Source organism: Rhipicephalus microplus, chromosome 2 (assembly GCF_043290135.1).
Source record: "Rhipicephalus microplus isolate Deutch F79 chromosome 2, USDA_Rmic, whole genome shotgun sequence".
Lineage (NCBI taxonomy): Eukaryota > Metazoa > Arthropoda > Arachnida > Ixodida > Ixodidae > Rhipicephalus > Rhipicephalus microplus.
The window spans coordinates 133452764-133474896 of record NC_134701.1 but is presented as its reverse complement, the minus strand read 5'-3'; the positions used below and the strand labels follow the sequence as shown (position 1 = coordinate 133474896).

Genomic DNA, 22133 nt, shown 5'->3' with positions numbered 1-22133 from the left:
CCTTTGGCTGGGCTGAAATATTGTGTCAGAATGGCCGAGTGGTCGAAGGCGCTAGACTCAAGGGAAACCGTGCCCACTCTTACGAGTTGAACGAGGCTTCTGGTCCACGTATGTGTGCGTGGGTGCGAATCCCACTTCGGACACACTTTTTTACTTTACTACCAGAACAAAGTCAGTGTCTTCTTTTGCTGAAGCTTATATATCGTGTCAGAACGGTCGAGTTGTCTAAGGCACCAGACTTACGGAAACATTGCCCGGTGATACGGGTTAAACGAGGCCTTTGGTCCACGTATGTCGACGTGGGTTCGAATCCCACTTCTGACAATCTTTTTTTTACTTTACTACAAGCATAAAGTCAGTGTTTTTTTTGCTGGGGCTGATATATTGTGTCAGCATGGCCGAGTGGTCGAAGGCGCCAGACTTAAGGGAAACCTTGCCCAGTGATACGAGTGTAACGAGGATTCTGGTCCACGTATGTGTGCGTGGGTTCGAATCCCACTTCTGATAAACTTTTTTTACTTTACTGCCAGCACGAAGTCAGTCTCTTCTTTTGCTGGGGCTTATATATCGTGTCAGAACGGCCGAGTTGTCTAAGGCACCAGACTTAAGAGAAACATTGCCCGGTGATACGGGTTAAACGAGGCCTTTGGTCTAAGTATGTCGACGTGGGTTTGAATCTTACATCCGTCAATTTTTTTTTACTTTACTACCAGCACAGAGTCAGCGTCTACTTTTGTTGAGGCTGACATATCGTATCAGAATGGCCGAGTGGTCTAAGGCGCCAGACTCAAGGTAAACGTTGCGCAGTGATACGGGGTGAACGAGGCTTCTGGTCTACGTATGAGGGCGTGGGTTTGAATCCTACTTCTGACAAACTTTTTTATTTTACTACAAGAACAAAGCCAGTGTCTCCTTTGGTTAGGACTAAAACAATGTGTCAGAATGTCCGAGTGTTCGAAGGCGCTAGTCTCAAGGGAAACCGTGCCCAGTCATACGAGTTGAACGAGGCTTCTCGTCAACGTATGTGTGCGTTGGTGTGATTCCCACTTCTGACAAACTTTTTTATTTTACTACCAGAACAAAGTCAGTGTCTTCTTTTGCTGGGGCTGATATATCATGTCAGCATGGCCGAGTGGTCGAAGGCGCCAAACTTAAGGGAAACCTTACTCAGTGATACGGGCTGAACGAGGCTTCTGGTCCAGGTGTGTGGGCGTGGGTTCAAATCCCACTTCAGACAAACTCTCTTTTTTACTTTACTACCAGCATAGAGTCAGCGTCTTCTTTTTCTGGGGCTGACATATCGTATCAGAATGGCCGAGTGGCTAAGGCGCCAGACTTAAGGGAAACCTTGCTCAGTGGTACGGGTTGAACGAGGCTTCTGGTCCACGTATGTGGGCGTGGGTTCGAATCCCACTTCTGACAAACTATTTTTTTATTTGCTACCAGCACAAAGTCAGTGTCTCCTTTTGCTGGGCTGAAATATTGTGTCAGAATGGCCGAGTGGTCGAAGGCGCTAGACTCAAGGGAAACCGTGCCCAGTCACACTAGTTGAACGAGGCTTCCGTTCCACGTATGTGTGCGTGGGTGCGAATCCCACTTCTGACAAACTTTTTTACTTTACTACCCGAACAAAGTCAGTGTCTTCTTTTGCTGGGGCTGATATATCGTGTCAGAACGGCCGAGTTGTCTAAGGAACCAGACTTAAGGGAAACATTGCCCGGTGATACGGGTTAAACGAGGCCTTTGGTCTAAGTATGTCGACGTGGGTTTGAATCCCACTTCAGACAAACTCCTTTTTTTACTTTAAAACCAGCACACAGTCAGCGTCTTCTTTTTCTGGGGCTGACATATTGTATCAGAATGGCCGAGTGGTCTAAGGCGCCAGACTTAAGGGAAACCTTGCCCAGTGATACGGGTTGAACGAGGCTTCTGGTCCACGTATGTGGGCGTGGGTTCGAATCCCACTTCTGACAAACTTTTTTTCACTTCACTAACAGAACAAAGTCAGTGTCTCCTTTTGCTGGGGCTGATATATCGTATCAGAATGGCCGAGTGGTCTAAGGCGCCAGACTGAAGGGAAACCTTGCGCGGTGATGCGAGTTTAACGAGGCTTCTGGTCCACGTACGTGTGCGTGGGTTCGAGTCTCACTTCCGGCATTTTTTTTACTTTACTACCAGCACAAAGTCAGTGTCTCCTTTTGCTGGGGCTGAAATATCGTGTCAGAATGGCCGAGTGGTCTAAGGCTCCAGACTCAAGGGAAACCTTGCCCATTGATACGGGTTGAACGAGGCTTCTGGTCAACGTATGTGGGCGTGGGTTCGAATCCTATGCTGACAAACTTTTTTTACTTTACTACCAGAACAAAGTGAGTGTCTCCTTTTGCTGGGCTGAAATATTGTGTCAGAATGGCCGAGTAGTCAAAGGCGCCAGACTTAAGGGAAACCGTGCCCAGTGATACGAGTGTAACGAGGCTTCTGGTCCACGTATGTGTGCGTGGGTTTGGATCCCACTTCTGACAAACTTTTTTTACTTTAATACCAGCACGAGGTCAGTGTCTTCTTTTGCTGGGGATGGTATATCGTGTCAGAATGGCCAAGTGGTCTAAGGCGCCAGACTCAAGGGAAACCTTGCCCAGTGATACGGGTTGAACGAGGCTTCTGGTCCACGTATGTGGGCGTGGGTTCGAATCCCACTTCTGACAAACTTTTTTTACTGCACTAACAGGACAAAGTCAGTGTCTCCTTTTGCTGGGGCTGATATATTGTATCAGAATGGTCGAGTGGTCTAAGGCGGCAGACTGAAGGAAAACCTTGCTCGGTGATGCGAGTTGAACGAGCTTTCTGAACCACGTATGTGTGCGTGGGTTCGAATCTCACTTCCGTCAATTCTTTTTACTTTACTACCAGCACAGAGTCAGCGTCTTCTTTTGCTGAGGCTGACATATCGTATCAGAATGGCCGAGTGGTCTAAGGCGCCAGACTCAAGGTAAACCTTGCGCAGTGGTACGGGTTGAACGAAGCTTCTGGTCCACGTATGTGTGCGTGGGTTCGAATCTCACATCCGTCAATTTTTTTTACTTTACTACCAGCACAGAGTCAGCGTCTACTTTTGTTGAGGCTGACATATCGTATCAGAATGGCCGAGTGGTCTAAGGCGCCAGACTCAAGGTAAACGTTGCGCAGTGATACGGGGTGAACGAGGCTTCGGGTCTACGTATGAGGGCGTGGGTTTGAATCCTACTTCTGACAAACTTTTTTTATTTTACTACAAGAACAAAGCCAGTGTCTCCTTTGGTTAGGACTAAAACAATGTGTCAGAATGTCCGAGTGGTCGAAGGCGCTAGTCTCAAGGGAAACAGTGCCCAGTCATACGAGTTGAACGAGGCTCCTGGTCAACGTATGTGTGCGTGGGTGTGAATCCCACTTCTGACAGACTTTTTTACTTTACTACCAGAACAATGTCAGTGTCTTCTTTTGCTGGGGCTGATATATCGTGTCAGCATGGCCGAGTGGTCGAAGGCGCCAAACTTAAGGGAAACCTTGCTCAGTGATACGGGCTGAACGAGGCTACTGGTCCAGGTGTGTGGGCGTGGGTTCAAATCCCACTTCAGACAAACTCCTTTTTTTACTTTACTACGAGCATAAAGTCAGCGTCTTCTTTTGCTGGGGCTGACATATCTTATCAGAATGGCCACGTGGTCTAAGGCGCCAGACTCAAGGCAAACCTTGCCCAGTGATACGAGTTGAACGAGGCTTCTGGTCCACGTATGTGTGCATGGGTTCGAATCCCACTTCTGTCAATTTTTTACTTTACTACCAGCACAGAGTCAGAGTCTTCATTTGCTGGGGCTGACATATCCTATCAAAATGGCCACGTGGTCTAAGGTGCCAGACTCAAGGGAAACCTTGCCCAGTGATACAAGTTGAACGAGGCTTCTGGTCCACGTATGTGTGCGTGGGTTCGAATCCCACTTCTGACAATTTTTTTTACTTTACTACCAGAAGAAAGTCAGTGTCTCCTTTTGCTGGGCTGAAATATCGTGTCAGAATGGCCGAATGGTCCAAGGCGCCAGACTTTAGGGAAGCCTTTTCCAGTGATACGGGTTGAACAAGGCTTCTGGTCTACGTATGTGGGCGTGGATTGAAATCCCACTTTTGAGAAGCTCTTTTTTTACTTTTTTACCAACACAATGTCAGTGTCTCCTTTTGCTGGGGCTGAAATATCGTGTCAGAATGGCCGAGTGGTATAAGGCTCCAGACTCAAGGGATACCTTGCCCAGTGATACGGGTTGAACGAGGCTTCTGGTCCGCGTATGTGGGCGTGGGTTCGAATCCCACTTCTGACAAACTTTTTTTTACTTCTCTAACAGAACAAAGTCAGTGTCTCCTTTTGCTGGGGCTGATATATTGTATCAGAATGGCCGAGTGGTCTAAGGCGCCAGACTGAAGGGAAACCTTGCTCGGTGATGGGAGTTGAACGAGGTTTCTGGTCCACGTATGTGTGCGTGGGTTCGAATCTCACTTCCGTCAATTCTTTTTACTTTACTACCAGCACAGAGTCAGCGGCTTCTTTTGCTGAGGCTGACATATCGTATCAGAATGGTTGAGTGGTCTAAGGCGCCAGACTCAAGGTAAACCTTTCGCAGTGATACGGGTTGAACGAGGCTTCTGGTCCACGTATGAGGGCGTGGGTTTGAGTCCTACTTCTGACAAACATTTTTTCTTTTACTACAAGAACAAAGTCAGTATCTCCTTTTGCTGGGCTGAAATATTGTGTCACAATGGCTGAGTGGTCGAAGGCGCTAGACTCAATGGAAACCGTGCCCAGTCATACGAGTTGAACGAGGCTTTAGGTCAACGTATGTGTGCGTGGGTGCGAATCCCACTTCTGACAAAATTTTTTTTACTGTACTACCAGAACAAAGTCAGTGTCTTCTTTTGCTGGAGCTTATATATCGTGTCAGAACGGCCGAGTTGTCTAAGGCACCAGACTTAAGGGAAACATTGCCCGGTGATACGGGTTAAACGAGGCCTTTGGTCCACGTATGTGGACGTGGGTTCGAATCCCACTTCTGACAATCTTTTTTTTACTTTACTACCAGCACAAAGTCAGTGTTTTTTTTTGCTGGGGCTGATATATTGTTCCAGCATGGCCGAGTGGTCGAAGGCGCCAGACTTAAGGGAAACCTTGCCCGGTGATGCGAGTTGAACGAGGCTTCTGTTCCACGTATGTGTGCGTGGGTTCGAATCTCACTTCTGTCAATTTTTTTCAATTTACTACCAGCACAGAGTCAGCGTCTTCTTTTGCTCAGGCTTACATATCGTATCAGAATGGCCGAGTGGTCTAAGGCGCCAGACTTAAGGGAAACCTTGCGCAGTGGTACGGGTTGAACGAGGCTTCTGGTCCACGTATGTGGGCGTGGGTTTGAATCCTACTTCTGGCAAACTTTTTTTATTTTAGTACAAGAACAAAACCAGTGTCTCCTTTGGTTAGGACTAAAATATCGTGTCAGAATGGCCGAGTGGTCGAAGGCGCCAGACTTAAGGGAAACCTTGCCCAGTGATACGGGTTGAATGAGGCTTCTGGTCCACGTATGTGGGCGTTGGTTGGAATCCCACTTCTGACAAACTTTCTCTTTTATTTGCTACCAGCACAAAGTCAGTGTCTCCTTTGGCTGGGCTGAAATATTGTGTCAGAATGGCCGAGTGGTCGAAGGCGCTAGACTCAAGGGAAACCGTGCCCACTCTTACGAGTTGAACGAGGCTTCTGGTCCACGTATGTGTGCGTGGGTGCGAATCCCACTTCGGACACACTTTTTTACTTTACTACCAGAACAAAGTCAGTGTCTTCTTTTGCTGAAGCTTATATATCGTGTCAGAACGGTCGAGTTGTCTAAGGCACCAGACTTACGGAAACATTGCCCGGTGATACGGGTTAAACGAGGCCTTTGGTCCACGTATGTCGACGTGGGTTCGAATCCCACTTCTGACAATCTTTTTTTTACTTTACTACAAGCATAAAGTCAGTGTTTTTTTTGCTGGGGCTGATATATTGTGTCAGCATGGCCGAGTGGTCGAAGGCGCCAGACTTAAGGGAAACCTTGCCCAGTGATACGAGTGTAACGAGGATTCTGGTCCACGTATGTGTGCGTGGGTTCGAATCCCACTTCTGATAAACTTTTTTTACTTTACTGCCAGCACGAAGTCAGTCTCTTCTTTTGCTGGGGCTTATATATCGTGTCAGAACGGCCGAGTTGTCTAAGGCACCAGACTTAAGAGAAACATTGCCCGGTGATACGGGTTAAACGAGGCCTTTGGTCTAAGTATGTCGACGTGGGTTTGAATCTTACATCCGTCAATTTTTTTTTACTTTACTACCAGCACAGAGTCAGCGTCTACTTTTGTTGAGGCTGACATATCGTATCAGAATGGCCGAGTGGTCTAAGGCGCCAGACTCAAGGTAAACGTTGCGCAGTGATACGGGGTGAACGAGGCTTCTGGTCTACGTATGAGGGCGTGGGTTTGAATCCTACTTCTGACAAACTTTTTTATTTTACTACAAGAACAAAGCCAGTGTCTCCTTTGGTTAGGACTAAAACAATGTGTCAGAATGTCCGAGTGTTCGAAGGCGCTAGTCTCAAGGGAAACCGTGCCCAGTCATACGAGTTGAACGAGGCTTCTCGTCAACGTATGTGTGCGTTGGTGTGATTCCCACTTCTGACAAACTTTTTTATTTTACTACCAGAACAAAGTCAGTGTCTTCTTTTGCTGGGGCTGATATATCATGTCAGCATGGCCGAGTGGTCGAAGGCGCCAAACTTAAGGGAAACCTTACTCAGTAATACGGGCTGAACGAGGCTTCTGGTCCAGGTGTGTGGGCGTGGGTTCAAATCCCACTTCAGACAAACTCTCTTTTTTACTTTACTACCAGCATAGAGTCAGCGTCTTCTTTTTCTGGGGCTGACATATCGTATCAGAATGGCCGAGTGGCTAAGGCGCCAGACTTAAGGGAAACCTTGCTCAGTGGTACGGGTTGAACGAGGCTTCTGGTCCACGTATGTGGGCGTGGGTTCGAATCCCACTTCTGACAAACTATTTTTTTATTTGCTACTAGCACAAAGTCAGTGTCTCCTTTTGCTGGGCTGAAATATTGTGTCAGAATGGCCGAGTGGTCGAAGGCGCTAGACTCAAGGGAAACCGTGCCCAGTCACACTAGTTGAACGAGGCTTCCGTTCCACGTATGTGTGCGTGGGTGCGAATCCCACTTCTGACAAACTTTTTTACTTTACTACCCGAACAAAGTCAGTGTCTTCTTTTGCTGGGGCTGATATATCGTGTCAGAACGGCCGAGTTGTCTAAGGAACCAGACTTAAGGGAAACATTGCCCGGTGATACGGGTTAAAGGAGGCCTTTGGTCTAAGTATGTCGACGTGGGTTTGAATCCCACTTCAGACAAACTCCTTTTTTTACTTTAAAACCAGCACACAGTCAGCGTCTTCTTTTTCTGGGGCTGACATATTGTATCAGAATGGCCGAGTGGTCTAAGGCGCCAGACTTAAGGGAAACCTTGCCCAGTGATACGGGTTGAACGAGGCTTCTGGTCCACGTATGTGGGCGTGGGTTCGAATCCCACTTCTGACAAACTTTTTTTCACTTCACTAACAGAACAAAGTCAGTGTCTCCTTTTGCTGGGGCTGATATATCGTATCAGAATGGCCGAGTGGTCTAAGGCGCCAGACTGAAGGGAAACCTTGCGCGTTGATGCGAGTTTAACGAGGCTTCTGGTCCACGTACGTGTGCGTGGGTTCGAGTCTCACTTCCGGCATTTTTTTTACTTTACTACCAGCACAAAGTCAGTGTCTCCTTTTGCTGGGGCTGAAATATCGTGTCAGAATGGCCGAGTGGTCTAAGGCTCCAGACTCAAGGGAAACCTTGCCCATTGATACGGGTTGAACGAGGCTTCTGGTCAACGTATGTGGGCGTGGGTTCGAATCCTATGCTGACAAACTTTTTTTACTTTACTACCAGAACAAAGTGAGTGTCTCCTTTTGCTGGGCTGAAATATTGTGTCAGAATGGCCGAGTAGTCAAAGGCGCCAGACTTAAGGGAAACCGTGCCCAGTGATACGAGTGTAACGAGGCTTCTGGTCCACGTATGTGTGCGTGGGTTTGGATCCCACTTCTGACAAACTTTTTTTACTTTAATACCAGCACGAGGTCAGTGTCTTCTTTTGCTGGGGATGGTATATCGTGTCAGAATGGCCAAGTGGTCTAAGGCGCCAGACTCAAGGGAAACCTTGCCCAGTGATACGGGTTGAACGAGGCTTCTGGTCCACGTATGTGGGCGTGGGTTCGAATCCCACTTCTGACAAACTTTTTTTACTGCACTAACAGGACAAAGTCAGTGTCTCCTTTTGCTGGGGCTGATATATTGTATCAGAATGGTCGAGTGGTCTAAGGCGGCAGACTGAAGGAAAACCTTGCTCGGTGATGCGAGTTGAACGAGCTTTCTGAACCACGTATGTGTGCGTGGGTTCGAATCTCACTTCCGTCAATTCTTTTTACTTTACTACCAGCACAGAGTCAGCGTCTTCTTTTGCTGAGGCTGACATATCGTATCAGAATGGCCGAGTGGTCTAAGGCGCCAGACTCAAGGTAAACCTTGCGCAGTGGTACGGGTTGAACGAAGCTTCTGGTCCACGTATGTGTGCGTGGGTTCGAATCTCACATCCGTCAATTTTTTTTACTTTACTACCAGCACAGAGTCAGCGTCTACTTTTGTTGAGGCTGACATATCGTATCAGAATGGCCGAGTGGTCTAAGGCGCCAGACTCAAGGTAAACGTTGCGCAGTGATACGGGGTGAACGAGGCTTCGGGTCTACGTATGAGGGCGTGGGTTTGAATCCTACTTCTGACAAACTTTTTTTATTTTACTACAAGAACAAAGCCAGTGTCTCCTTTGGTTAGGACTAAAACAATGTGTCAGAATGTCCGAGTGGTCGAAGGCGCTAGTCTCAAGGGAAACAGTGCCCAGTCATACGAGTTGAACGAGGCTCCTGGTCAACGTATGTGTGCGTGGGTGTGAATCCCACTTCTGACAGACTTTTTTACTTTACTACCAGAACAAAGTCAGTGTCTTCTTTTGCTGGGGCTGATATATCGTGTCAGCATGGCCGAGTGGTCGAAGGCGCCAAACTTAAGGGAAACCTTGCTCAGTGATACGGGCTGAACGAGGCTACTGGTCCAGGTGTGTGGGCGTGGGTTCAAATCCCACTTCAGACAAACTCCTTTTTTTACTTTAAAACCAGCACACAGTCAGCGTCTTCTTTTTCTGGGGCTGACATATTGTATCAGAATGGCCGAGTGGTCTAAGGCGCCAGACTTAAGGGAAACCTTGCGCAGTGGTACGGGTTGAACGAGGCTTCTGGTCCACGTATGTGGGCGTGGGTTCGAATCCCACTTCTGACAAACTTTTTTTCACTTCACTAACAGAACAAAGTCAGTGTCTTCTTTTGCTGGGGCTGATATATCGTATCAGAATGGCCGAGTGGTCTAAGGCGCCAGACTGAAGGGAAACCTTGCGCGGTGATGCGAGTTTAACGAGGCTTCTGGTCCACGTATGTGTGCGTGGGTTCGAATCTCACTTCCGGCATTTTTTTTACTTTACTACCAGCACAAAGTCAGTGTCTCCTCTTGCTGGGGCTGAAATATTGTGTCACAATGGCTGAGTGGTCGAAGGCGCTAGACTCAATGGAAACCGTGCCCAGTCATACGAGTTGAACGAGGCTTTAGGTCAACGTATGTGTGCGTGGGTGCGAATCCCACTTCTGACAAAATTTTTTTTACTGTACTACCAGAACAAAGTCAGTGTCTTCTTTTGCTGGAGCTTATATATCGTGTCAGAACGGCCGAGTTGTCTAAGGCACCAGACTTAAGGGAAACATTGCCCGGTGATACGGGTTAAACGAGGCCTTTGGTCCACGTATGTGGACGTGGGTTCGAATCCCACTTCTGACAATCTTTTTTTTACTTTACTACCAGCACAAAGTCAGTGTTTTTTTTTTGCTGGGGCTGATATATTGTTCCAGCATGGCCGAGTGGTCGAAGGCGCCAGACTTAAGGGAAACCTTGCCCGGTGATGCGAGTTGAACGAGGCTTCTGTTCCACGTATGTGTGCGTGGGTTCGAATCTCACTTCTGTCAATTTTTTTCAATTTACTACCAGCACAGAGTCAGCGTCTTCTTTTGCTCAGGCTTACATATCGTATCAGAATGGCCGAGTGGTCTAAGGCGCCAGACTTAAGGGAAACCTTGCGCAGTGGTACGGGTTGAACGAGGCTTCTGGTCCACGTATGTGGGCGTGGGTTTGAATCCTGCTTCTGGCAAACTTTTTTTATTTTAGTACAAGAACAAAACCAGTGTTTCCTTCGGTTAGGACTAAAATATCGTGTCAGAATGGCCGAGTGGTCGAAGGCGCCAGACTTAAGGGAAACCTTGCCCAGTGATACGGGTTGAATGAGGCTTCTGGTCCACGTATGTGGGCGTTGGTTGGAATCCCACTTCTGACAAACTTTCTCTTTTATTTGCTACCAGCACAAAGTCAGTGTCTCCTTTGGCTGGGCTGAAATATTGTGTCAGAATGGCCGAGTGGTCGAAGGCGCTAGACTCAAGGGAAACCGTGCCCACTCTTACGAGTTGAACGAGGCTTCTGGTCCACGTATGTGTGCGTGGGTGCGAATCCCACTTCGGACACACTTTTTTACTTTACTACCAGAACAAAGTCAGTGTCTTCTTTTGCTGCAGCTTATATATCGTGTCAGAACGGTCGAGTTGTCTAAGGCACCAGACTTACGGAAACATTGCCCGGTGATACGGGTTAAACGAGGCCTTTGGTCCACGTATGTCGACGTGGGTTCGAATCCCACTTCTGACAATCTTTTTTTTACTTTACTACAAGCATAAAGTCAGTGTTTTTTTTGCTGGGGCTGATATATTGTGTCAGCATGGCCGAGTGGTCGAAGGCGCCAGACTTAAGGGAAACCTTGCCCAGTGATACGAGTGTAACGAGGATTCTGGTCCACGTATGTGTGCGTGGGTTCGAATCCCACTTCTGATAAACTTTTTTTACTTTACTGCCAGCACGAAGTCAGTCTCTTCTTTTGCTTGGGCTGATATATCGTGTCAGAACGGCCGAGTTGTCTAAGGCACCAGACTTAAGAGAAACATTGCCCGGTGATACGGGTTAAACGAGGCCTTTGGTCTAAGTATGTCGACGTGGGTTTGAATCTTACATCCGTCAATTTTTTTTACTTTACTACCAGCACAGAGTCAGCGTCTACTTTTGTTGAGGCTGACATATCGTATCAGAATGGCCGAGTGGTCTAAGGCGCCAGACTCAAGGTAAGCGTTGCGCAGTGATACGGGGTGAACGAGGCTTCTGGTCTACGTATGAGGGCGTGGGTTTGAATCCTACTTCTGACAAACTTTTTTATTTTACTACAAGAACAAAGCCAGTGTCTCCTTTGGTTAGGACTAAAACAATGTGTCAGAATGTCCGAGTGTTCGAAGGCGCTAGTCTCAAGGGAAACCGTGCCCAGTCATACGAGTTGAACGAGGCTTCTGGTCAACGTATGTGTGCGTTGGTGTGATTCCCACTTCTGACAAACTTTTTTATTTTACTACCAGAACAAAGTCAGTGTCTTCTTTTGCTGGGGCTGATATATCGTGTCAGCATGGCCGAGTGGTCGAAGGCGCCAAACTTAAGGGAAACCTTACTCAGTGATACGGGCTGAACGAGGCTTCTGGTCCAGGTGTGTGGGCGTGGGTTCAAATCCCACTTCAGACAAACTCTCTTTTTTACTTTACTACCAGCATAGAGTCAGCGTCTTCTTTTTCTGGGGCTGACATATCGTATCAGAATGGCCGAGTGGCTAAGGCGCCAGACTTAAGGGAAACCTTGCTCAGTGGTACGGGTTGAACGAGGCTTCTGGTCCACGTATGTGGGCGTGGGTTCGAATCCCACTTCTGACAAACTCTTTTTTTATTTGCTACCAGCACAAAGTCAGTGTCTCCTTTTGCTGGGCTGAAATATTGTGTCAGAATGGCCGAGTGGTCGAAGGCGCTAGACTCAAGGGAAACCGTGCCCAGTCACACTAGTTGAACGAGGCTTCCGTTCCACGTATGTGTGCGTGGGTGCGAATCCCACTTCTGACAAACTTTTTTACTTTACTACCCGAACAAAGTCAGTGTCTTCTTTTGCTGGGGCTGATATATCGTGTCAGAACGGCCGAGTTGTCTAAGGCACCAGACTTAAGGGAAACATTGCCCGGTGATACGGGTTAAACGAGGCCTTTGGTCTAAGTATGTCGACGTGGGTTTGAATCCCACTTCAGACAAACTCCTTTTTTTACTTTAAAACCAGCACACAGTCAGCGTCTTCTTTTTCTGGGGCTGACATATTGTATCAGAATGGCCGAGTGGTCTAAGGCGCCAGACTTAAGGGAAACCTTGCCCAGTGATACGGGTTGAACGAGGCTTCTGGTCCACGTATGTGGGCGTGGGTTCGAATCCCACTTCTGACAAACTTTTTTTCACTTCACTAACAGAACAAAGTCAGTGTCTCCTTTTGCTGGGGCTGATATATCGTATCAGAATGGCCGAGTGGTCTAAGGCGCCAGACTGAAGGGAAACCTTGCGCGTTGATGCGAGTTTAACGAGGCTTCTGGTCCACGTACGTGTGCGTGGGTTCGAGTCTCACTTCCGGCATTTTTTTTACTTTACTACCAGCACAAAGTCAGTGTCTCCTTTTGCTGGGGCTGAAATATCGTGTCAGAATGGCCGAGTGGTCTAAGGCTCCAGACTCAAGGGAAACCTTGCCCATTGATACGGGTTGAACGAGGCTTCTGGTCAACGTATGTGGGCGTGGGTTCGAATCCTATGCTGACAAACTTTTTTTACTTTACTACCAGAACAAAGTGAGTGTCTCCTTTTGCTGGGCTGAAATATTGTGTCAGAATGGCCGAGTAGTCAAAGGCGCCAGACTTAAGGGAAACCGTGCCCAGTGATACGAGTGTAACGAGGCTTCTGGTCCACGTATGTGTGCGTGGGTTTGGATCCCACTTCTGACAAACTTTTTTTACTTTAATACCAGCACGAGGTCAGTGTCTTCTTTTGCTGGGGATGGTATATCGTGTCAGAATGGCCAAGTGGTCTAAGGCGCCAGACTCAAGGGAAACCTTGCCCAGTGATACGGGTTGAACGAGGCTTCTGGTCCACGTATGTGGGCGTGGGTTCGAATCCCACTTCTGACAAACTTTTTTTACTGCACTAACAGGACAAAGTCAGTGTCTCCTTTTGCTGGGGCTGATATATTGTATCAGAATGGTCGAGTGGTCTAAGGCGGCAGACTGAAGGAAAACCTTGCTCGGTGATGCGAGTTGAACGAGCTTTCTGAACCACGTATGTGTGCGTGGGTTCGAATCTCACTTCCGTCAATTCTTTTTACTTTACTACCAGCACAGAGTCAGCGTCTTCTTTTGCTGAGGCTGACATATCGTATCAGAATGGCCGAGTGGTCTAAGGCGCCAGACTCAAGGTAAACCTTGCGCAGTGGTACGGGTTGAACGAAGCTTCTGGTCCACGTATGTGTGCGTGGGTTCGAATCTCACATCCGTCAATTTTTTTTACTTTACTACCAGCACAGAGTCAGCGTCTACTTTTGTTGAGGCTGACATATCGTATCAGAATGGCCGAGTGGTCTAAGGCGCCAGACTCAAGGTAAACGTTGCGCAGTGATACGGGGTGAACGAGGCTTCGGGTCTACGTATGAGGGCGTGGGTTTGAATCCTACTTCTGACAAACTTTTTTTATTTTACTACAAGAACAAAGCCAGTGTCTCCTTTGGTTAGGACTAAAACAATGTGTCAGAATGTCCGAGTGGTCGAAGGCGCTAGTCTCAAGGGAAACAGTGCCCAGTCATACGAGTTGAACGAGGCTCCTGGTCAACGTATGTGTGCGTGGGTGTGAATCCCACTTCTGACAGACTTTTTTACTTTACTACCAGAACAAAGTCAGTGTCTTCTTTTGCTGGGGCTGATATATCGTGTCAGCATGGCCGAGTGGTCGAAGGCGCCAAACTTAAGGGAAACCTTGCTCAGTGATACGGGCTGAACGAGGCTACTGGTCCAGGTGTGTGGGCGTGGGTTCAAATCCCACTTCAGACAAACTCCTTTTTTTACTTTAAAACCAGCACACAGTCAGCGTCTTCTTTTTCTGGGGCTGACATATTGTATCAGAATGGCCGAGTGGTCTAAGGCGCCAGACTTAAGGGAAACCTTGCGCAGTGGTACGGGTTGAACGAGGCTTCTGGTCCACGTATGTGGGCGTGGGTTCGAATCCCACTTCTGACAAACTTTTTTTCACTTCACTAACAGAACAAAGTCAGTGTCTTCTTTTGCTGGGGCTGATATATCGTATCAGAATGGCCGAGTGGTCTAAGGCGCCAGACTGAAGGGAAACCTTGCGCGGTGATGCGAGTTTAACGAGGCTTCTGGTCCACGTATGTGTGCGTGGGTTCGAATCTCACTTCCGGCATTTTTTTTACTTTACTACCAGCACAAAGTCAGTGTCTCCTCTTGCTGGGGCTGAAATATTGTGTCACAATGGCTGAGTGGTCGAAGGCGCTAGACTCAATGGAAACCGTGCCCAGTCATACGAGTTGAACGAGGCTTTAGGTCAACGTATGTGTGCGTGGGTGCGAATCCCACTTCTGACAAAATTTTTTTTACTGTACTACCAGAACAAAGTCAGTGTCTTCTTTTGCTGGAGCTTATATATCGTGTCAGAACGGCCGAGTTGTCTAAGGCACCAGACTTAAGGGAAACATTGCCCGGTGATACGGGTTAAACGAGGCCTTTGGTCCACGTATGTGGACGTGGGTTCGAATCCCACTTCTGACAATCTTTTTTTTACTTTACTACCAGCACAAAGTCAGTGTTTTTTTTTTGCTGGGGCTGATATATTGTTCCAGCATGGCCGAGTGGTCGAAGGCGCCAGACTTAAGGGAAACCTTGCCCGGTGATGCGAGTTGAACGAGGCTTCTGTTCCACGTATGTGTGCGTGGGTTCGAATCTCACTTCTGTCAATTTTTTTCAATTTACTACCAGCACAGAGTCAGCGTCTTCTTTTGCTCAGGCTTACATATCGTATCAGAATGGCCGAGTGGTCTAAGGCGCCAGACTTAAGGGAAACCTTGCGCAGTGGTACGGGTTGAACGAGGCTTCTGGTCCACGTATGTGGGCGTGGGTTTGAATCCTGCTTCTGGCAAACTTTTTTTATTTTAGTACAAGAACAAAACCAGTGTTTCCTTCGGTTAGGACTAAAATATCGTGTCAGAATGGCCGAGTGGTCGAAGGCGCCAGACTTAAGGGAAACCTTGCCCAGTGATACGGGTTGAATGAGGCTTCTGGTCCACGTATGTGGGCGTTGGTTGGAATCCCACTTCTGACAAACTTTCTCTTTTATTTGCTACCAGCACAAAGTCAGTGTCTCCTTTGGCTGGGCTGAAATATTGTGTCAGAATGGCCGAGTGGTCGAAGGCGCTAGACTCAAGGGAAACCGTGCCCACTCTTACGAGTTGAACGAGGCTTCTGGTCCACGTATGTGTGCGTGGGTGCGAATCCCACTTCGGACACACTTTTTTACTTTACTACCAGAACAAAGTCAGTGTCTTCTTTTGCTGCAGCTTATATATCGTGTCAGAACGGTCGAGTTGTCTAAGGCACCAGACTTACGGAAACATTGCCCGGTGATACGGGTTAAACGAGGCCTTTGGTCCACGTATGTCGACGTGGGTTCGAATCCCACTTCTGACAATCTTTTTTTTACTTTACTACAAGCATAAAGTCAGTGTTTTTTTTGCTGGGGCTGATATATTGTGTCAGCATGGCCGAGTGGTCGAAGGCGCCAGACTTAAGGGAAACCTTGCCCAGTGATACGAGTGTAACGAGGATTCTGGTCCACGTATGTGTGCGTGGGTTCGAATCCCACTTCTGATAAACTTTTTTTACTTTACTGCCAGCACGAAGTCAGTCTCTTCTTTTGCTTGGGCTGATATATCGTGTCAGAACGGCCGAGTTGTCTAAGGCACCAGACTTAAGAGAAACATTGCCCGGTGATACGGGTTAAACGAGGCCTTTGGTCTAAGTATGTCGACGTGGGTTTGAATCTTACATCCGTCAATTTTTTTTACTTTACTACCAGCACAGAGTCAGCGTCTACTTTTGTTGAGGCTGACATATCGTATCAGAATGGCCGAGTGGTCTAAGGCGCCAGACTCAAGGTAAGCGTTGCGCAGTGATACGGGGTGAACGAGGCTTCTGGTCTACGTATGAGGGCGTGGGTTTGAATCCTACTTCTGACAAACTTTTTTATTTTACTACAAGAACAAAGCCAGTGTCTCCTTTGGTTAGGACTAAAACAATGTGTCAGAATGTCCGAGTGTTCGAAGGCGCTAGTCTCAAGGGAAACCGTGCCCAGTCATACGAGTTGAACGAGGCTTCTGGTCAACGTATGTGTGCGTTGGTGTGATTCCCACTTCTGACAAACTTTTTTATTTTACTACCAGAACAAAGTCAGTGTCTTCTTTTGCTGGGGCTGATATATCGTGTCAGCATGGCCGAGTGGTCGAAGGCGCCAAACTTAAGGGAAACCTTACTCAGTGATACGGGCTGAACGAGGCTTCTGGTCCAGGTGTGTGGGCGTGGGTTCAAATCCCACTTCAGACAAACTCTCTTTTTTACTTTACTACCAGCATAGAGTCAGCGTCTTCTTTTTCTGGGGCTGACATATCGTATCAGAATGGCCGAGTGGCTAAGGCGCCAGACTTAAGGGAAACCTTGCTCAGTGGTACGGGTTGAACGAGGCTTCTGGTCCACGTATGTGGGCGTGGGTTCGAATCCCACTTCTGACAAACTCTTTTTTTATTTGCTACCAGCACAAAGTCAGTGTCTCCTTTTGCTGGGCTGAAATATTGTGTCAGAATGGCCGAGTGGTCGAAGGCGCTAGACTCAAGGGAAACCGTGCCCAGTCACACTAGTTGAACGAGGCTTCCGTTCCACGTATGTGTGCGTGGGTGCGAATCCCACTTCTGACAAACTTTTTTACTTTACTACCCGAACAAAGTCAGTGTCTTCTTTTGCTGGGGCTGATATATCGTGTCAGAACGGCCGAGTTGTCTAAGGCACCAGACTTAAGGGAAACATTGCCCGGTGATACGGGTTAAACGAGGCCTTTGGTCTAAGTATGTCGACGTGGGTTTGAATCCCACTTCAGACAAACTCCTTTTTTTACTTTAAAACCAGCACACAGTCAGCGTCTTCTTTTTCTGGGGCTGACATATTGTATCAGAATGGCCGAGTGGTCTAAGGCGCCAGACTTAAGGGAAACCTTGCCCAGTGATACGGGTTGAACGAGGCTTCTGGTCCACGTATGTGGGCGTGGGTTCGAATCCCACTTCTGACAAACTTTTTTTCACTTCACTAACAGAACAAAGTCAGTGTCTCCTTTTGCTGGGGCTGATATATCGTATCAGAATGGCCGAGTGGTCTAAGGCGCCAGACTGAAGGGAAACCTTGCGCGGTGATGCGAGTTTAACGAGGCTTCTGGTCCACGTACGTGTGCGTGGGTTCGAGTCTCACTTCCGGCATTTTTTTTACTTTACTACCAGCACAAAGTCAGTGTCTCCTTTTGCTGGGGCTGAAATATCGTGTCAGAATGGCCGAGTGGTCTAAGGCTCCAGACTCAAGGGAAACCTTGCCCATTGATACGGGTTGAACGAGGCTTCTGGTCAACGTATGTGGGCGTGGGTTCGAATCCTATGCTGACAAACTTTTTTTACTTTACTACCAGAACAAAGTGAGTGTCTCCTTTTGCTGGGCTGAAATATTGTGTCAGAATGGCCGAGTAGTCAAAGGCGCCAGACTTAAGGGAAACCGTGCCCAGTGATACGAGTGTAACGAGGCTTCTGGTCCACGTATGTGTGCGTGGGTTTGGATCCCACTTCTGACAAACTTTTTTTACTTTAATACCAGCACGAGGTCAGTGTCTTCTTTTGCTGGGGCTGGTATATCGTGTCAGAATGGCCAAGTGGTCTAAGGCGCCAGACTCAAGGGAAACCTTGCCCAGTGATACGGGTTGAACGAGGCTTCTGGTCCACGTATGTGGGCGTGGGTTCGAATCCCACTTCTGACAAACTTTTTTTACTGCACTAACAGGACAAAGTCAGTGTCTCCTTTTGCTGGGGCTGATATATTGTATCAGAATGGTCGAGTGGTCTAAGGCGGCAGACTGAAGGAAAACCTTGCTCGGTGATGCGAGTTGAACGAGCTTTCTGAACCACGTATGTGTGCGTGGGTTCGAATCTCACTTCCGTCAATTCTTTTTACTTTACTACCAGCACAGAGTCAGCGTCTTCTTTTGCTGAGGCTGACATATCGTATCAGAATGGCCGAGTGGTCTAAGGCGCCAGACTCAAGGTAAACCTTGCGCAGTGGTACGGGTTGAACGAAGCTTCTGGTCCACGTATGTGTGCGTGGGTTCGAATCTCACATCCGTCAATTTTTTTTACTTTACTACCAGCACAGAGTCAGCGTCTACTTTTGTTGAGGCTGACATATCGTATCAGAATGGCCGAGTGGTCTAAGGCGCCAGACTCAAGGTAAACGTTGCGCAGTGATACGGGGTGAACGAGGCTTCGGGTCTACGTATGAGGGCGTGGGTTTGAATCCTACTTCTGACAAACTTTTTTTATTTTACTACAAGAACAAAGCCAGTGTCTCCTTTGGTTAGGACTAAAACAATGTGTCAGAATGTCCGAGTGGTCGAAGGCGCTAGTCTCAAGGGAAACAGTGCCCAGTCATACGAGTTGAACGAGGCTCCTGGTCAACGTATGTGTGCGTGGGTGTGAATCCCACTTCTGACAGACTTTTTTACTTTACTACCAGAACAAAGTCAGTGTCTTCTTTTGCTGGGGCTGATATATCGTGTCAGCATGGCCGAGTGGTCGAAGGCGCCAAACTTAAGAGAAACCTTGCTCAGTGATACGGGCTGAACGAGGCTACTGGTCCAGGTGTGTGGGCGTGGGTTCAAATCCCACTTCAGACAAACTCCTTTTTTTACTTTAAAACCAGCACACAGTCAGCGTCTTCTTTTTCTGGGGCTGACATATTGTATCAGAATGGCCGAGTGGTCTAAGGCGCCAGACTTAAGGGAAACCTTGCGCAGTGGTACGGGTTGAACGAGGCTTCTGGTCCACGTATGTGGGCGTGGGTTCGAATCCCACTTCTGACAAACTTTTTTTCACTTCACTAACAGAACAAAGTCAGTGTCTCCTTTTGCTGGGGCTGATATATCGTATCAGAATGGCCGAGTGGTCTAAGGCGCCAGACTGAAGGGAAACCTTGCGCGGTGATGCGAGTTTAACGAGGCTTCTGGTCCACGTATGTGTGCGTGGGTTCGAATCTCACTTCCGGCATTTTTTTTACTTTACTACCAGCACAAAGTCAGTGTCTCCTTTTGCTGGGGCTGAAATATCGTGTCAGAATGGCCGAGTGGTCTAAGGCTCCAGACTCAAGGGAAACCTTGCCCAGAGATACGGGTTGAACGAGGCTTCTGGTCAACGTATGTGGGCGTGGGTTCGAATCCTATGCTGACAAACTTTTTTTACTTTACTACCAGAACAAAGTCAGTGTCTCCTTTTGCTGGGCTGAAATATTGTGTCAGAATGGCCGAGTAGTCAAAGGCGCCAGACTTAAGGGAAACCGTGCCCAGTGATACGAGTGTAACGAGGCTTCTGGTCCACGTATGTGTGCGTGGGTTTGGATCCCACTTCTGACAAACTTTTTTTACTTTAATACCAGCACGAGGTCAGTGTCTTCTTTTGCTGGGGCTGGTATATCGTGTCAGAATGGCCAAGTGGTCTAAGGCGCCAGACTCAAGGGAAACCTTGCCCAGTGATACGGGTTGAACGAGGCTTCTGGTCCACGTATGTGGGCGTGGGTTCGAATCCCACTTCTGACAAACTTTTTTTACTTCACTAACAGAACAAAGTCAGTGTCTCCTTTTGCTGGGGCTGATATATTGTATCAGAATGGCCGAGTGGTCTAAGGCGCCAGACTGAAGGGAAACCTTGCTCGGTGATGCGAGTTGAACGAGCTTTCTGATCCACGTATGTGTGCGTGGGTTCGAATCTCACTTCCGTCAATTCTTTTTACTTTACTACCAGCACAGAGTCAGCGTCTTCTTTTGCTGAGGCTGACACATCGTATCAGAATGGCCGAGTGGTCTAAGGCGCCAGACTCAAGGTAAACCTTGCGCAGTGGTACGGGTTGAACGAAGCTTCTGGTCCACGTATGTGTGCGTGGGTTCGAATCTCACATCCGTCAATTTTTTTTTACTTTACTACCAGCACAGAGTCAGCGTCTACTTTTGTTGAGGCTGACATATCGTATCAGAATGGCCGAGTGGTCTAAGGCGCCAGACTCAAGGTAAACGTTGCGCAGTGATACGGTGTGAACGAGGCTTCGGGTCTACGTATGAGGGCGTGGGTTTGAATCCTACTTCTGACAAACTTTTTTTATTTTACTACAAGAACAAAGCCAGTGTCTCCTTTGGTTAGGACTAAAACAATGTGTCAGAATGTCCGAGTGGTCGAAGGCGCTAGTCTCAAGGGAAACCGTGCCCAGTCATACGAGTTGAACGAGGCTCCTGGTCAACGTATGTGTGTGTGGGTGTGAATCCCACTTCTGACAGACTTTTTTACTTTACTACCAGAACAAAGTCAGTGTCTTCTTTTGCTGGGGCTGATATATCGTGTCAGCATGGCCGAGTGGTCGAAGGCGCCAAACTTAAGGGAAACCTTGCTCAGTGATCCGGGCTGAACGAGGCTTCTGGTCCAGGTGTGTGGGCGTGGGTTCAAATCCCACTTCAGACAAACTCCTTTTTTTACTTTAAAACCAGCACACAGTCAGCGTCTTCTTTTTCTGGGGCTGACATATTGTATCAGAATGGCCGAGTGGTCTAAGGCGCCAGACTTAAGGGAAACCTTGCGCAGTGGTACGGGTTGAACGAGGCTTCTGGTCCACGTATGTGGGCGTGGGTTCGAATCCCACTTCTGACAAACTTTTTTTCACTTCACTAACAGAACAAAGTCAGTGTCTCCTTTTGCTGGGGCTGATATATCGTATCAGAATGGCCGAGTGGTCTAAGGCGCCAGACTGAAGGGAAACCTTGCGCGGTGATGCGAGTTTAACGAGGCTTCTGGTCCACGTATGTGTGCGTGGGTTCGAATCTCACTTCCGGCATTTTTTTTACTTTACTACCAGCACAAAGTCAGTGTCTCCTTTTGCTGGGGCTGAAATATCGTGTCAGAATGGCCGAGTGGTCTAAGGCTCCAGACTCAAGGGAAACCTTGCCCAGTGATACGGGTTGAACGAGGCTTCTGGTCAACGTATGTGGGCGTGGGTTCGAATCCTATGCTGACAAACTTTTTTTACTTTACTACCAGAACAAAGTCAGTGTCTCCTTTTGCTGGGCTGAAATATTGTGTCAGAATGGCCGAGTAGTCAAAGGCGCCAGACTTAAGGGAAACCGTGCCCAGTGATACGAGTGTAACGAGGCTTCTGGTCCACGTATGTGTGCGTGGGTTTGGATCCCACTTCTGACAAACTTTTTTTACTTTAATACCAGCACGAGGTCAGTGTCTTCTTTTGCTGGGGCTGGTATATCGTGTCAGAATGGCCAAGTGGTCTAAGGCGCCAGACTCAAGGGAAACCTTGCCCAGTGATACGGGTTGAACGAGGCTTCTGGTCCACGTATGTGGGCGTGGGTTCGAATCCCACTTCTGACAAACTTTTTTTACTTCACTAACAGAACAAAGTCAGTGTCTCCTTTTGCTGGGGCTGATATATTGTATCAGAATGGCCGAGTGGTCTAAGGCGCCAGACTGAAGGGAAACCTTGCTCGGTGATGCGAGTTGAACGAGCTTTCTGATCCACGTATGTGTGCGTGGGTTCGAATCTCACTTCCGTCAATTCTTTTTACTTTACTACCAGCACAGAGTCAGCGTCTTCTTTTGCT

At 48.0% G+C, this 22133-nt stretch overlaps 22 non-coding genes across 22 annotated transcripts; all 22 read left to right on the top strand.

Annotated features, from left to right (window-relative positions):
* The first annotated feature begins 1304 nt into the window (after nt 1-1304).
* Nucleotides 1305-1422, top strand: TRNAL-UAA (transfer RNA leucine (anticodon UAA)). Its single transcript has 2 exons — nt 1305-1341; nt 1377-1422. It is a non-coding gene; the product is annotated as a tRNA-Leu (tRNA).
* Nucleotides 1423-1854: 432 nt separating this feature from the next.
* On the top strand, nt 1855-1973 carry TRNAL-UAA (transfer RNA leucine (anticodon UAA)). Its single transcript has 2 exons — nt 1855-1892; nt 1928-1973. It is a non-coding gene; the product is annotated as a tRNA-Leu (tRNA).
* Nucleotides 1974-2583: 610 nt separating this feature from the next.
* On the top strand, nt 2584-2702 carry TRNAL-CAA (transfer RNA leucine (anticodon CAA)). Its single transcript has 2 exons — nt 2584-2621; nt 2657-2702. It is a non-coding gene; the product is annotated as a tRNA-Leu (tRNA).
* Nucleotides 2703-4227: 1525 nt separating this feature from the next.
* TRNAL-CAA (transfer RNA leucine (anticodon CAA)) lies at nt 4228-4346 on the top strand. Its single transcript has 2 exons — nt 4228-4265; nt 4301-4346. It is a non-coding gene; the product is annotated as a tRNA-Leu (tRNA).
* Nucleotides 4347-5508: 1162 nt separating this feature from the next.
* TRNAL-UAA (transfer RNA leucine (anticodon UAA)) lies at nt 5509-5627 on the top strand. The gene is made up of 2 exons: nt 5509-5546; nt 5582-5627. It is a non-coding gene; the product is annotated as a tRNA-Leu (tRNA).
* A 1345-nt stretch (nt 5628-6972) lies between these two features.
* TRNAL-UAA (transfer RNA leucine (anticodon UAA)) lies at nt 6973-7090 on the top strand. The gene is made up of 2 exons: nt 6973-7009; nt 7045-7090. It is a non-coding gene; the product is annotated as a tRNA-Leu (tRNA).
* A 432-nt stretch (nt 7091-7522) lies between these two features.
* TRNAL-UAA (transfer RNA leucine (anticodon UAA)) lies at nt 7523-7641 on the top strand. The gene is made up of 2 exons: nt 7523-7560; nt 7596-7641. It is a non-coding gene; the product is annotated as a tRNA-Leu (tRNA).
* A 610-nt stretch (nt 7642-8251) lies between these two features.
* Nucleotides 8252-8370, top strand: TRNAL-CAA (transfer RNA leucine (anticodon CAA)). Its single transcript has 2 exons — nt 8252-8289; nt 8325-8370. It is a non-coding gene; the product is annotated as a tRNA-Leu (tRNA).
* A 979-nt stretch (nt 8371-9349) lies between these two features.
* TRNAL-UAA (transfer RNA leucine (anticodon UAA)) lies at nt 9350-9468 on the top strand. Its single transcript has 2 exons — nt 9350-9387; nt 9423-9468. It is a non-coding gene; the product is annotated as a tRNA-Leu (tRNA).
* A 980-nt stretch (nt 9469-10448) lies between these two features.
* On the top strand, nt 10449-10567 carry TRNAL-UAA (transfer RNA leucine (anticodon UAA)). Its single transcript has 2 exons — nt 10449-10486; nt 10522-10567. It is a non-coding gene; the product is annotated as a tRNA-Leu (tRNA).
* Nucleotides 10568-11911: 1344 nt separating this feature from the next.
* On the top strand, nt 11912-12029 carry TRNAL-UAA (transfer RNA leucine (anticodon UAA)). Its single transcript has 2 exons — nt 11912-11948; nt 11984-12029. It is a non-coding gene; the product is annotated as a tRNA-Leu (tRNA).
* Nucleotides 12030-12461: 432 nt separating this feature from the next.
* Nucleotides 12462-12580, top strand: TRNAL-UAA (transfer RNA leucine (anticodon UAA)). The gene is made up of 2 exons: nt 12462-12499; nt 12535-12580. It is a non-coding gene; the product is annotated as a tRNA-Leu (tRNA).
* Nucleotides 12581-13190: 610 nt separating this feature from the next.
* TRNAL-CAA (transfer RNA leucine (anticodon CAA)) lies at nt 13191-13309 on the top strand. Its single transcript has 2 exons — nt 13191-13228; nt 13264-13309. It is a non-coding gene; the product is annotated as a tRNA-Leu (tRNA).
* A 979-nt stretch (nt 13310-14288) lies between these two features.
* Nucleotides 14289-14407, top strand: TRNAL-UAA (transfer RNA leucine (anticodon UAA)). The gene is made up of 2 exons: nt 14289-14326; nt 14362-14407. It is a non-coding gene; the product is annotated as a tRNA-Leu (tRNA).
* A 980-nt stretch (nt 14408-15387) lies between these two features.
* Nucleotides 15388-15506, top strand: TRNAL-UAA (transfer RNA leucine (anticodon UAA)). The gene is made up of 2 exons: nt 15388-15425; nt 15461-15506. It is a non-coding gene; the product is annotated as a tRNA-Leu (tRNA).
* A 1344-nt stretch (nt 15507-16850) lies between these two features.
* Nucleotides 16851-16968, top strand: TRNAL-UAA (transfer RNA leucine (anticodon UAA)). Its single transcript has 2 exons — nt 16851-16887; nt 16923-16968. It is a non-coding gene; the product is annotated as a tRNA-Leu (tRNA).
* Nucleotides 16969-17400: 432 nt separating this feature from the next.
* TRNAL-UAA (transfer RNA leucine (anticodon UAA)) lies at nt 17401-17519 on the top strand. Its single transcript has 2 exons — nt 17401-17438; nt 17474-17519. It is a non-coding gene; the product is annotated as a tRNA-Leu (tRNA).
* Nucleotides 17520-18129: 610 nt separating this feature from the next.
* On the top strand, nt 18130-18248 carry TRNAL-CAA (transfer RNA leucine (anticodon CAA)). The gene is made up of 2 exons: nt 18130-18167; nt 18203-18248. It is a non-coding gene; the product is annotated as a tRNA-Leu (tRNA).
* A 979-nt stretch (nt 18249-19227) lies between these two features.
* Nucleotides 19228-19346, top strand: TRNAL-UAA (transfer RNA leucine (anticodon UAA)). The gene is made up of 2 exons: nt 19228-19265; nt 19301-19346. It is a non-coding gene; the product is annotated as a tRNA-Leu (tRNA).
* Nucleotides 19347-19956: 610 nt separating this feature from the next.
* Nucleotides 19957-20075, top strand: TRNAL-CAA (transfer RNA leucine (anticodon CAA)). Its single transcript has 2 exons — nt 19957-19994; nt 20030-20075. It is a non-coding gene; the product is annotated as a tRNA-Leu (tRNA).
* A 980-nt stretch (nt 20076-21055) lies between these two features.
* On the top strand, nt 21056-21174 carry TRNAL-UAA (transfer RNA leucine (anticodon UAA)). Its single transcript has 2 exons — nt 21056-21093; nt 21129-21174. It is a non-coding gene; the product is annotated as a tRNA-Leu (tRNA).
* Nucleotides 21175-21784: 610 nt separating this feature from the next.
* Nucleotides 21785-21903, top strand: TRNAL-CAA (transfer RNA leucine (anticodon CAA)). Its single transcript has 2 exons — nt 21785-21822; nt 21858-21903. It is a non-coding gene; the product is annotated as a tRNA-Leu (tRNA).
* Nucleotides 21904-22133: the final 230 nt, after the last annotated feature.